The 12021-nt window shown below is 39.5% G+C and overlaps 1 protein-coding gene across 5 annotated transcripts in view; it reads left to right on the top strand.

Moving 5' to 3' along the window:
* The window catches only part of NOL4 (nucleolar protein 4), a 202768-nt gene that overhangs the window by 16308 nt on the left and 174439 nt on the right, over positions 1-12021 (top strand). The window lies entirely within an intron of this gene.

Below are 12021 nucleotides of genomic sequence, written 5' to 3'. Positions count from 1 at the left end.
CCAGAATTTGAGACTCCTCTTGCTTAGCAGGCCTCGTGCTGTGTTACTGTGGGTTATGTAGCTATATGGTATGTAATATAGTATATAGAAACATAGAATGGTTTGGGTTGGAAAGGAACTTAACTAGTTCAAGGGACAGCTTGCACTAGACAAGGTTGCTCAAAGCTCCATCCTGGCTTTTTTTGTCTCCTGGTTTCCACTTGTAGTGTACAGTCATTCCTTCTCTATTCAGGGTGTCCGTTTCAGCTCTGCATATTCACTGAAACAGTGTGATCTATTAAGATCACAGTATCCAGATCTCCAGAGGTCCCTTCCAACCCCAGTGATTCTGTGATTCTACTGTTTGTATTCATCCTTGCCAGACCTCAGTTATGCTGGGTATCATGACTTACAGAGACAGGCTCATAGAATCACACAATCATAGAATGGTTCGGGTTGGAAAGGACCTTGGAGATCATTTAGTTCCAACCCCCCTGCCATGTTCAGGGGCACCTTCCACTAGACCAGGTGCTCAAAGTCCTGTCTAACCTGGCCTTGAACACTGACAGGGGTGGGACAGCCACACCTTCTCTGGGTAAGCTGTTCCAGTGTCTCACTACCCTCACAGTAAAGAATTTCTTCCTAATGTCTAATCTAAATCTATCTTCTTTCAGCTAAACCATTTATAGCTATCACTGAAAAAAAGTGTTGCTCAGCTTTTGGCCCTTGGGGTAATAAACAGGCCATAGAAATGGTTGCAATATAGTAAGGATATGAAAATAGGGTCTTGGGTCCCTGATGTGCAAATATTAATCTGCTGTATTTTGAAGCCAGGTCAGTCCCTCTGAAGAATACTCTTGAGTGCCTTCTTCCATGTAGCTCAATGGAGTAGCCCAGGAACTGGGAAGATGGGGTGGATAGGAAGAATATCCTTAGCCCCATACACTAGAAGATGTTTTTCTTTTAGCTGTAATATGAAAAAAATACTTTTTATCAGCTTGCCTAAATGATGGATTGTGTGTCATTGAATACAGCTGGAGGACTCCCATTGTCTTTAGTAGAATATAGCTGAGACCTAAAAGACAGTAGAATACCAATAACAACATCACTGATGAAAATAAAAATTTAATTTCTTTGTGAAAAACTAACCAGAAAACCACATCTGTATCCTAAAGATGTTAAAGTAAAAAAGGGCAGGAAGCTTTCTTTTTCTTTATAGATGTTAAAATAGCTTTAAAATGGCATGTTATCAACTGTTACAATTTCATTGTGAGTCCCATGGTATTTGTAATTTTTTCTTAAAAAGTCCTATCTCCAGTCAAATGCTTGTGAAAATTCTACTTTTGTGTTGAAGATATCAGGCAGAATTCGTTTGGTAATCCCCATAGAAGAGATTGTCAGGCTTACTAACAACTCCCTGTCAATTCTCAGAATCTCTCAAGGCCCGTGGGTATTTCATTATTGGCCTTTGGACTGAGGAATGTTAGGGGTTAGTGTGGTTCTAGAGACTGATACTGTTGATTTATAAGCCATGAATGGTCTTGTAGGCTGCTGTTTGAGAACTTTCGCTTTAAACACTGAACGTGTTCCAAGTGCACCCTATAGACTTAGGAACCAGGAAACAAAACAAGTGTGTTTTTTTTCTGGATTGTAAGATTTTTCAGGCCAATTTAATGATTTCCATACCTATTTCATTAATTCAAAATATCAGCTAAATAATTAATATTAAAACAAAGGCCATAAATGTGAAAGATGAGAAAACGAAGGATATAATTTCAGCAAAATCCTTTCAACATAATGCCTAGTAAGATCTTTGAAAAAAATTTCAGAAGGTGCTCTAAATAACAAAACCAGACTAAAATTCAATTATGGAGATAGGAACACTCAATACATCTTAAATTATATAAAGCTCAGATTCATTATAGGGGAGTCTAGAAGCTTCAGTTTCTGAAGTTTGAAATCAGATTTTAAATGCTTCATATGTAAAAAACTGTGTATATGCTGCACTATAAAACAAGCTCTGGAGGAGAGCATTCTAGTACATGGCTTGCTGAAGACCGTATTTCCCAGGTACCATCTCACAACTGGAAGGCATTCCTGCTGCTGCAGCACAGGAGCACATGAAGATCAAATGTGAAAGCAATGTCATGCAATTGCAATGGCAATGCCATTGTTTCTTGGCCCCATAACTCAACTAGGTTGACTTCTGTGGGACCAAAAATTGCAAAATAGGTTGCCACAATACCTACAGCATCAATTACTTGCAAGACGTAGTTCAAAGAATTTATACAGTTTGTGTTATAAATACCGTCAGTGGAGTTGGTAGTAATGGTTCCTGCTAAACTGTTATGGTCATCAGTACTGTAAAAAGGAGTGTGGCCAGCAGGTCGAGGGAGGTGATTCTCCCCCTTTACACCGCTCTTGTGAGACCCCACCTACAGTACTGCTTCGAGCTCTGGAGCCACACGAGTGATGTTGAGCTGCTTGAGCCAGTCCAAAGGAGGGCGGTGAAGATGATCAGAGGGCTGGAGCACCTCTCCTATGAACACAGGCTAAGAGAGTTGGGCTTGTTCAGCTTGGAGGAGAAAAGCCTCTGGAGAGACCATTTTATGGCCTTTCAGTACTGTCCTGGGTTCAGCAGTAGCAGTCATTTTTTCTCCTTCTTGGTCACATGATAGAGAGGGCTATGGTTGCTGCGGCCACGACAAGTACTTAAAGGGGACTTATAAGAAAGATGGAGAGAGACTTTTTAGCAAGGCCCCTACTGACAGGATGAGAGGCAATAAAGTTAAACTGGAAGAGGATAGATTTAGGTTAGACATTAGAAAGAAATTCTTTACTGTGAGGGCAGTGAGACATTGGAACAGGTTGCCCAGAGAAGCTGTGGCTGCCCCATCCCTAGAAATGTTAAAGGCCAGGTTTGATGTGGCTTTGAGCAACCTTGTCTAGTGGAAGGTGTACCTGAACATGGCAAGGGGTTTGGAACTAGGCGATCTTTAAGGTCTCTTCCAACCCGAACCATTCTATGATTCTGTGATTCTATGAGTCTGTCTCTGTGACTCATGATACCCAGCATATCTGAGGTCTGGTAAGGATGGATGCAAACAGTAGAATCACAGAGTCAAAGAATCATTAGGGTTGGATGGGGCCTCTGGAGATCTGGATACTGTGATCTTAACAGATCTCATTGTTTCAGTGAATATGCAGAGCTGAAACAGACACCCTGAGTGGAAAAAGGATGGCTATAAGCCACAAGTGGAAACAAGGAGACAAGAAAAAAAAAGAGGATAAAAAAATTAGCATCTGAGCAGAAAATCTTATAGGAAAAAATGAAATGGAGCAATACTTTCTGCTTCAACATCCAAAATCTGAAGGTGTTTCAGAAAGGCTTTTTTCTGTATCATCAGAAATTATAAAATGTGTTTGTGAAAAAGTATTCCTGACCCCTGGAGGAGAATGCAATGATGGCATTGTGTTGTGAAGTACCCTCAGGTGGCAGGTTACTGTTAAAAATGACTAAACAAGGTGGGAAGTGGGCTATAGTTGCGAATAGATAGATGGGATAAAACCCCAGACACAGGATGAAACCCCATCCTAAATGCATTGTACCAGCTGGTGACAGCTACTTCCAGGGCCTGTTCTTTTTTCTTAGGCAACATGTAGCCAGCTTGCCATGCCAGTGAAATATTATTGAATTAAATTGAATTTAATTTCACATACCCCCATACATGAAAACCAAACACACACATTTACCAGACACGCAGCTGTGCCTGATGTCTCCACAGAAACCAAATTCCAGGATATATGCAGAATACCCCCAATGAAAACTTATGCTAGAAATTATTTGATTTGATGAGAAATTACTGTGTCATTTCCTTTTAAAGACTGTAGCACTCAAAATACAGTACCGTAATAGGCTATTTTCACAGAACAGAACAGGGCTTGTCCTCATGGTCTTTTTAACATCTTCCTGGTGATCCACGCTGATTTGGCAGTTGTAGACGCAGGATTTTGAATTTAGAGCTTTCCTAGTGAGGAGGAACTGGCCTTATGTGTAGTTTGGGTAGCAGGTGTGATACATCACTAAAGTAATATTTCTCTTTGAGCAGATAAGGCTTAAATGATTTAGATAAAGTACATATTCAGTCCACATAGCTGACTCCATCTGTTGGTGCAAGTGCTGCAAAGCCTTTTAGGTTTTTTGATGATAGTGGTTCCTATAAAGTGCAAACAAATGAGTGGGTGCAATGTATTTACAGAAGAATGTGATACAAGAATTCCTACGACACTGGCGTCCTTGATTTTATTAAATGTGACACGATACACATGATCTCCTTCTGCAGTGAGTCTTGGGAAATGTAGTCTGGAAAAAATGAAGCCTGAGGTAAGGAAAAGGTGAAGATTTGAGGAAAGCAAATTGCAGCTTCCTGTAGGCACAGCAGCATCTCAGAAGATGCAGTTTAATGTTGAATTGTTGCAGAAAGAAGCAATATACTGCATTTGCAAATTCAGTCTTTTTTCTGTTCAGCAGAATAAAAATGTTGTTGTTCATGTTGTCAGCAAGATGAGAATAGATGTTGGCTCTCCTTGTTGCATAGGTTAGAAGCCTTATACCCTTAGCCATCTCTAACATGTATGTGAAACTGTGGTATCTGTACCTGTATCAGCTTTGCTGAGGAGCTGAAACTGATGTTGGTGTGTCCTGGTCCTTTGCAGATAGAGCATCATTTTAGAGAGAATAGGATGATTTGGGAGTTTGAGCCATAGTTTATTAAAATCAATGTGAGTCTTCAATGGGCTTTTAAATTATGTTATTATTTGTGAAGAAAGAATATGCTGGACCCTTTGCAAGGGAAGCTGTTTTTGGCAGGAGCAGAACAGGAATTGGGAGCTCTGCTGGAAACAAGGCAGTGATACGGCAAAAGCTTAGGGAGGTGATCGCCTATTTCTCACTGCCACTGGGAGGCCCTTGCTAACTCTTTCTCAGCAGATATGATCTACTATGTCAGAGAAGCTCTATTCCCCAAATGAGCCTTAGAGGGTGTTAGTATTGTGTCTGTCTTCCAAGTGAACATAACTAAGGAAGAGCAGCACAGCGATATGCAAACCTTTTGTAGCAGGTGGTTGCCATGAGCTCATCCAAAAGTTCCGTATTTACCTCTATTAGTCTGTAAAATAGTCTCTCAGAGGCAGCAATGATAGCTACCTCAGGAGAGTCATTTAAGACCAGACAAAAGAAAGTACATCATAAGCCATAGAAGGCAGTCCCTTTTCTGTCAGGGGATGGGCTAAGTGACCTTTGTTTTTCCTTTCATCTGTAATGTTCTTGATTTTGTGTAGTGCTACTCATCTCAAGAGATCCCCCAGCACATTGCAAGTACGTAATGCACATAACTGTGAATTACAACCGGCTCTGAGTTGGCTGGCCATAGCCATCAGTCAAGCTGCACACAGCATGTGTATGTAGTGAGAGGAAGGGAAATACTATTGGAATTATTATTACTGAAGACATCCAGGTGCTGTGTCCTGTTACCTTACTACAGCCAGTGTACACAGAGGAACGAGAAAATGGGCAGGTCACTTCATATCGATGAATTATGGTTTTGCTGTAGTTTGAACACAGCAGTTTAAAATCAGATTTGGGGAGACAGAGCACCAAATTCTGGTAAACCTGATGAATAATACAGTCATTATTGTTCATTTCATACATAATTGAGTTCTAATGCTGTGTTACAGCTTTTCTTCCTGTTTTACTAAACAGCTGAGAAATTTAAAACTTTATTCTTTTTATATAAAGCGAGCAAGTGCAAGTAAGGATACATACTCAAAGAAAAACATGTTAATATAGTGCTTGGTTCATGTTTTGAGCACAGGATTGTACTAATAATTACAAAGATTTGTATAGTTTGCATATTAACTGTTGCATATATGAAAGAATAATCATGAACTTTAATTATAGAGAGCAGACTATTTCATCTGCATCTTTTCTTTCATCAACTGTGCTTTAAGTGTATTAACATTAGCATGCAAAGCAATACTGTATGGTAGTAAATTCATGGGCATGCCTAGATTAAGGCACAGACTAGCAAACAGCTGATTAATAGTGAGTCTTCAACTTGCAAATACCCTGATTTCCTGTCTCCTATCATGCATCAAGTATTCGGTAAATCTGGTTGCCTACTTATTCAAAACACCTATTTTTGCAGTACTGTTGAGGAAATAAAAGTTTTCCTTCATTATTTGACTCTTCCTTTAATTCTGGTAAGAGAAGGGATAGTGGACAGCATCATTACTGATCAGAACTGGGGTGTACTTTTCATCTTCACTAAAAAGTTAAGAAGCTGGTATGTATAAAAGCTAGGAAGACAAATTTACCTGATAAAACAGCATTTGCTGTGTTGTGATTTGTAATTACCATTGTTTTGAACTGTTTGCTGTTTAGGGCATGGTCCATATTTGATGCAGGAAATGTTCTGAATAAAATTCACATAACTGCAACTCTAACTTTACAGTCCAGACATCTATATCTTAGTTTCAAAGCAACATAATTAAGGAAAATAATTCCTGTTACTGTTCTGTTTTATAATCAGTGCTACATGTGCATGTTAGATGAGACTGCAAAACATTTATGAGGGAATTCATAAAGACATATCTTGTAAGTACAGGCTTTCAAGGAAGAGGACTGCTATTCAGTAAAGATCTGAATGAAGGACACAGTAATTGTGAACCCACTGGCTTTCATTGCTAGTGGCAGTGCAGACAAAGATACTGATTCCCAGCCCTCAGATGAGTAGTGGTGCCTGAGCATGCCTGAGAGAGAGCATGCTTACAATCCCTGTGGAAATTGCTAACCATAAATCTATTTAAGCCCTTAAAAAAGTGTTTGGACTGCATGAAAAGCTGCAGATGGACTGAGAGAGGAGCAAGGGGGAGAAAAAAGTGAAAGGTAGCTGTGAAAATGCATTGTATTTTGCTTCTTATGTAAGAAGAACCACTATCACTCCCACAGGCATTTAAGCAGAGTATTCTCACTGCTTTCAGAAGGGCATTAAGTAAGGCAAGAAAGACTTATGTACTTATAGTGCTTATTGAGGGAAAGGTTGATAGAGTTTATTCAGAGGAAAACTGAGTTTACTGGGTTTTCAAAGAAGTTCAGGAGACTGTTTTAGATAGTTGTATTCTTTTAGTGCATAACCCTGTCGGCCAAATAAGAGTTTGGTGGGCTTTTATGAAGGTTTGCCATGTGTAACATTGACAAGTGTTTTCTGTCACACAAGCAGCTTTAGTTTAATATTTGATGCAGAGGAATATTCCTTCTAAAGGAGATTACCCGAAGGATTCAGAAAGGCTTCCTCTTTCAGTCACCGCAAACATTTTCCTTTTAGATTCTTTTTAGATATATATTTTAGTTGCATCACTTTAGCAAAAAATAATTGGCAAGGTGAAACTGTAGAGCAGCATTGAAAATTTCTCCGAAGTAAAGTCTGGCTAAGACTGACTTCAGTGTACAGTAGCAGCATGTTTGTGCTGTATGGTGGTATGAACTCTCCATCTGCAGATGTCAGCCTCCTAACTATCGCTCTGGTCAGGACTGAACATATGGTTGAGCAGTGTTTTTCAAAACTTGGACTGGCCTCTTCATGCTGTGGACTTTGTTTATGGTTGAGGAAGGGAGGAAGCAGAAAATGAGTTAAAAAAAAAATGGTGTAAATGATCTGACTGTCTGCCACAGTGCTTCCTCACAGAAACACAGTTTTTTTTGCATCTGGCACGTGTTCTTGCCTAGGTTACTTAGGAGAGAAAAGAGCTGTGGTGGTGCTGAGGTCATTTCATTTTGTAAAACCTGGTCTGTGCACAAGCACACAAGCATTCATAGAATCATGGAATGGTTGTATGTGAAAACCTCCAATATTCTTTATTTACTAATTTAATTTGATGATACTTTAAGGTTCATTCAAGGTCTGACATAAAATCAATTTTTTTTTTTTTTAATGTATTTTTGGAAGAATAACTTCTGCACCCTTCATAATATATTTTCCCAAAAAACATGTTTAGATGTTTGGTTCATGGCATTTTCTGTCTACACTGAAAACTTATTGCCGGTATGTGACATGACATTTGCTTCATGACATCTGTTTCAGAACTGGTGGGGAGATGGTGTATGCAACGTTTTGCCTGATTTTGCTAGGGACTGTGTTACTTCATCAGAAACAGTCCATAATTCCCCCTACAGTTCCTACGCATCAGGGCTGTAACACCACTGCTGCTAGAACCACCTGCAGCCAGAAGTCACTGTGCTGGGCAGAGACCTGTGCATTCAGTTTTGTACCGATAGGACCACTTAGTCCCTAATGGCCTGTATTGCTCCTCAGGTAACATTATCTGTGCAGTTACAGCGACCCCTTTTGTCATTCCTACCTGTTTGTCCTTGCAGAAATCTAGAGGGACCTCCATTAGAGTCTCTTAGTTTATACGCTAGGAATATTTAGTCCGGGAAGTACCTGTTTGCTCCCTGCAACAGCTTTCTTCCAGTGTGGGAGGTATGTTGGTGATGTGGTTGGAGAACTAGGCCATAAATGGAGCATGAGGTGCCATGGAGACTCCTGCCTCCTCTGGCACTGGAGCTGGGGATAGCTGTCATTCAAACAAGGCTGCTGAACCAGTGCCCTGCTTATAACAGCACCAAAGTTTTGTGTGGGTGATGCAAAGCCACTAATGTTTTCTCATCTGTCCCTACCATAAGCTGCCTGTACAGTGCCAGTGCAGCTTAAAATCTGATCCCCAGTGTCTTTACTGATGTTGCTAATGAGGTTACCAATTAATGGCACCTAATGGCCTGTTGTAGCAGTGGTTTTGGTGACAGAGACAGCTGTCCTCTGGGAACTGTGCTGAGACTGTGAACTCATTTTGTATAAGCAAGTGAACAGCTGTTGCAGAAACATCGATGGGAGGGATTAGGTCACTCACTTCATCTCCCTTCCACCCCAGGGCTATTTCTTGCAGTAGGCAGCAGGTGGAAGGAGTAAGCATCTTTAAGGGACAAAAGCCTTTGCTGGAGTGGCACCAAGAGCTCTAGACACAAAGCCATTATGTCCCATTAGCAGTCTGCTGATCCATCCTGTTCCTCTGACTTTCTGAAGTATTTTACCAATTAATTAAGACTTTGAAGCAATTTATTATTTGTTTAGAACTTCTGTCACTGAGATGTGCTGATCTACGGTGTGGTATCCTCTTAGCACCCAATTGCAGTATGTCACTCTTGGCACATGCGTATCATGTCATTTATGGGAAAAGCTCCCTCTGCAAACACCCTTGCATCAGAGGCTTGTGAGCATTTGGAATATAATTTTAAAACATACATTTAATTTCTCAGGCAGCACTTTGGGGTGCTCAGTTCTCATTATTTAAGCTTCACTTTAGTCTTAGGTTACTTTTGGCGTACAGTAGTTGCATTTCATCAGTCTGAAAAAAGGTGGCATTATAGATCTACATTGCATTCCCCTAGTGCTTGAATACCTGTGAAGTATAGCACACTTTATGTAATTGTTCATTTTTGGAACATGACAGGAATATTAAGGGTTAACATTTAGTTAGCAGCTTGCCCATTTCTTTTTGCTGAACTGATGACAATACCAGATATTATAACTTAGAAAAAAAGCCAAAACATACTAAACAGGACTGCCCTAGGAGTCATACCATTCATTTTAAAAGCCTCTACAGTAAAAAATATTTGAAGAGAATTAGTTGTTTTGTCCTGGTAACTTGATTTGGGAAAAACAAATCTTTTCATGCTCACCAGATTACTATACTGATACAGAGAGCTGTCTGTTTTGAGATGAAAGTAAACCTGAGTTTTGTATGTATCCTCGTTGCTAGGAACTTTCAGAAGCAAAGTTTCTGAGTGCTGAACTGTCAGAGTGGGGAGCTGAAGTCCCTTCCCTTCGAAGTAGTCACCATGAGTAGCTGACCTTTCCAGATTACCTGGGAGACCTAAAAGGCAGTTCCCCAGCTAAGCAGTTAGCTTGGCATTGTAATCTCTGAAAAACCTTTGCAGTAACTGTTTACAGATTGGCAGATACAATTATCTGATAAAATGCATGGAGAGTAGAAAAACATGAAGTGTTTAAGGGAAATATCATTTCAGTATTTGTACACTCAATGGTCACTTGTGCTTCACTGAGTTGTCATCCTTCTATTTTTTGGCTTAGCTTTGTGGTGTATTTACAGTTTTTTGAGCAACTGAAGAGATCTGTACACAGAAAGATTACCACCAGCCTTAGAATCACTTCTTTGAAGTTTTGTTGGTGTTTCTCAGTTAGGAGAAATCCTATTTTATAGCTATCCTAATACTTACCTCTATGTTCAGTTTTACTTTCAGTAAAAGAATAACTTCACTTTAATGGGATAAATTTTCACACGCTTTCATCCTTTTTCATGGTTAAGCTTGAAGTTCTTGGCAGTTATTTAAGCTTGAAAACTGCAATTTCTTAGAATTCACACAATTACAGAAGTCTGGTAAAAGTTCCGCATACCTAGATGAATCATCTAATGAGTCATCAAGAAGGAATAAACACAGAAAAACTTTTATCATGAATGTGAGCTTAAAGAAAAACTTCAGTTAAATTTGGCAGTTACACTCCTTCCCTTTTCAGTTATTCTTAATATCCTACCTGGGTTTATTAGCTCTTAGCTACTTACTGGAGTTTGCAGTGGGTGAGTAAAATGTGGTGGAGATATCCAGAACTGTAGTGAGTGTTTAAAAACAAAAAATAGACTGCAAAGTCAAAACTTAATTGTTTCTAATAGAAAACTAACCCACTAGAAAAGAGGCAGCATCCTTCAGGGAACACGGCTACAGCTGGTTATCAAAAAAAGAGGAATAGTTATTGCTTCTTTTAGAATACAGACTTTTGAACAAACTATTTTGAAACGGTCTAAGATCAGAAATTATTTTAGAGATTTTTTTTAAAAATTAGGAATTCTTTGATCAATTATAGTTAAATTAAATTTAATAAAAATACGCAGTTTGCTAAAAATTTTTTTTTGTTGTTCTTGTTAGAAATTGACCAAAATTGTTCACCTTTGACATGTGAACTTCCATCTCCCTACAGGTGTTGTATGTGCTCTTCCTCTCTCTCTGTCCAGTTCTAGCTTTGGTTCTGTTGGAATTGTCCTATACTCTTCACTGAATATGATGCATTTAATGCCTGGGTTAATTGTTCCTATGTTACATATGCCAACTCAACATACTTTGTAGACAGCATACAGCATGAATTTGCATTCTTTATCAAAAAATAAAGAAAAGGAAAAAAGGCCCGCTGTAACCAGACTTCATCTAATGATAGAAGCATTGCCTATTGTTTTAACAGGCTGAGGAGGCAGGTATTTGCTGGAGGGAGAGGCAGGTAGAGGGAATAATGTGGCAAATGTGGTCTCCATGTAAGAAGAGGATTTTGTTTGGTTTCTTTCTGCTCTTCCTAGTAATACCAGGGCCATGTGTGTTCCTGAGCATATTCCTCATTGGTTTGTGTAATGCTCACTGCAATGTGCGTGCGTGAAAATTCCTATCTCCTTGTCTTACTAAGGAAGCTATGGCTGCATCCTCAGTGGCATTTAAGTTTGAAGAATGAGTGTGCCTTTGCAACAAAGCTCCTGACCGTGATCGCTGTGCTTCATTTCACATTGCAGTGTTTTTTCAGTGCATGAACCAGATTTCTTTCAGTGAAAGAAAAGTAACATTTGTTCCAGGCATTCACCTATTGGGTTGTAACCAGAAGTGGGTGTCTAGTGCAGGGGATCAGGTTAGAGCTAGTCTGAAATAAATATGGTGCGGAATCATCTCCTTGGTGTCAGCTGGTTTGCTCTACAGACCTGGTGCTCCTTTGGTGCCTCATTTACTCAAGGAGATACAGCTCCTGGTGTTTGGTTAGCTTGCAGCAACAGACTTCATAAATAATAAAATGTTATCTCTCTTGTGACCACTGTTGTTCATAATGGTTGTAAAAATGTTTAAACACTTAAGGAAAAATATGATCAGGTTTT

Source organism: Pezoporus wallicus, unplaced genomic scaffold, assembly GCF_028554395.1.
Source record: "Pezoporus wallicus isolate ANWC-B61680 ecotype Strahan unplaced genomic scaffold, APGP_CSIRO_Pwel_v1 contig_227, whole genome shotgun sequence".
NCBI classification, from domain to species: Eukaryota; Metazoa; Chordata; class Aves; order Psittaciformes; family Psittacidae; genus Pezoporus; species Pezoporus wallicus.
Note: the sequence above shows the minus strand (reverse complement) of the source record. Positions and strands in the feature narration are given on the sequence as shown.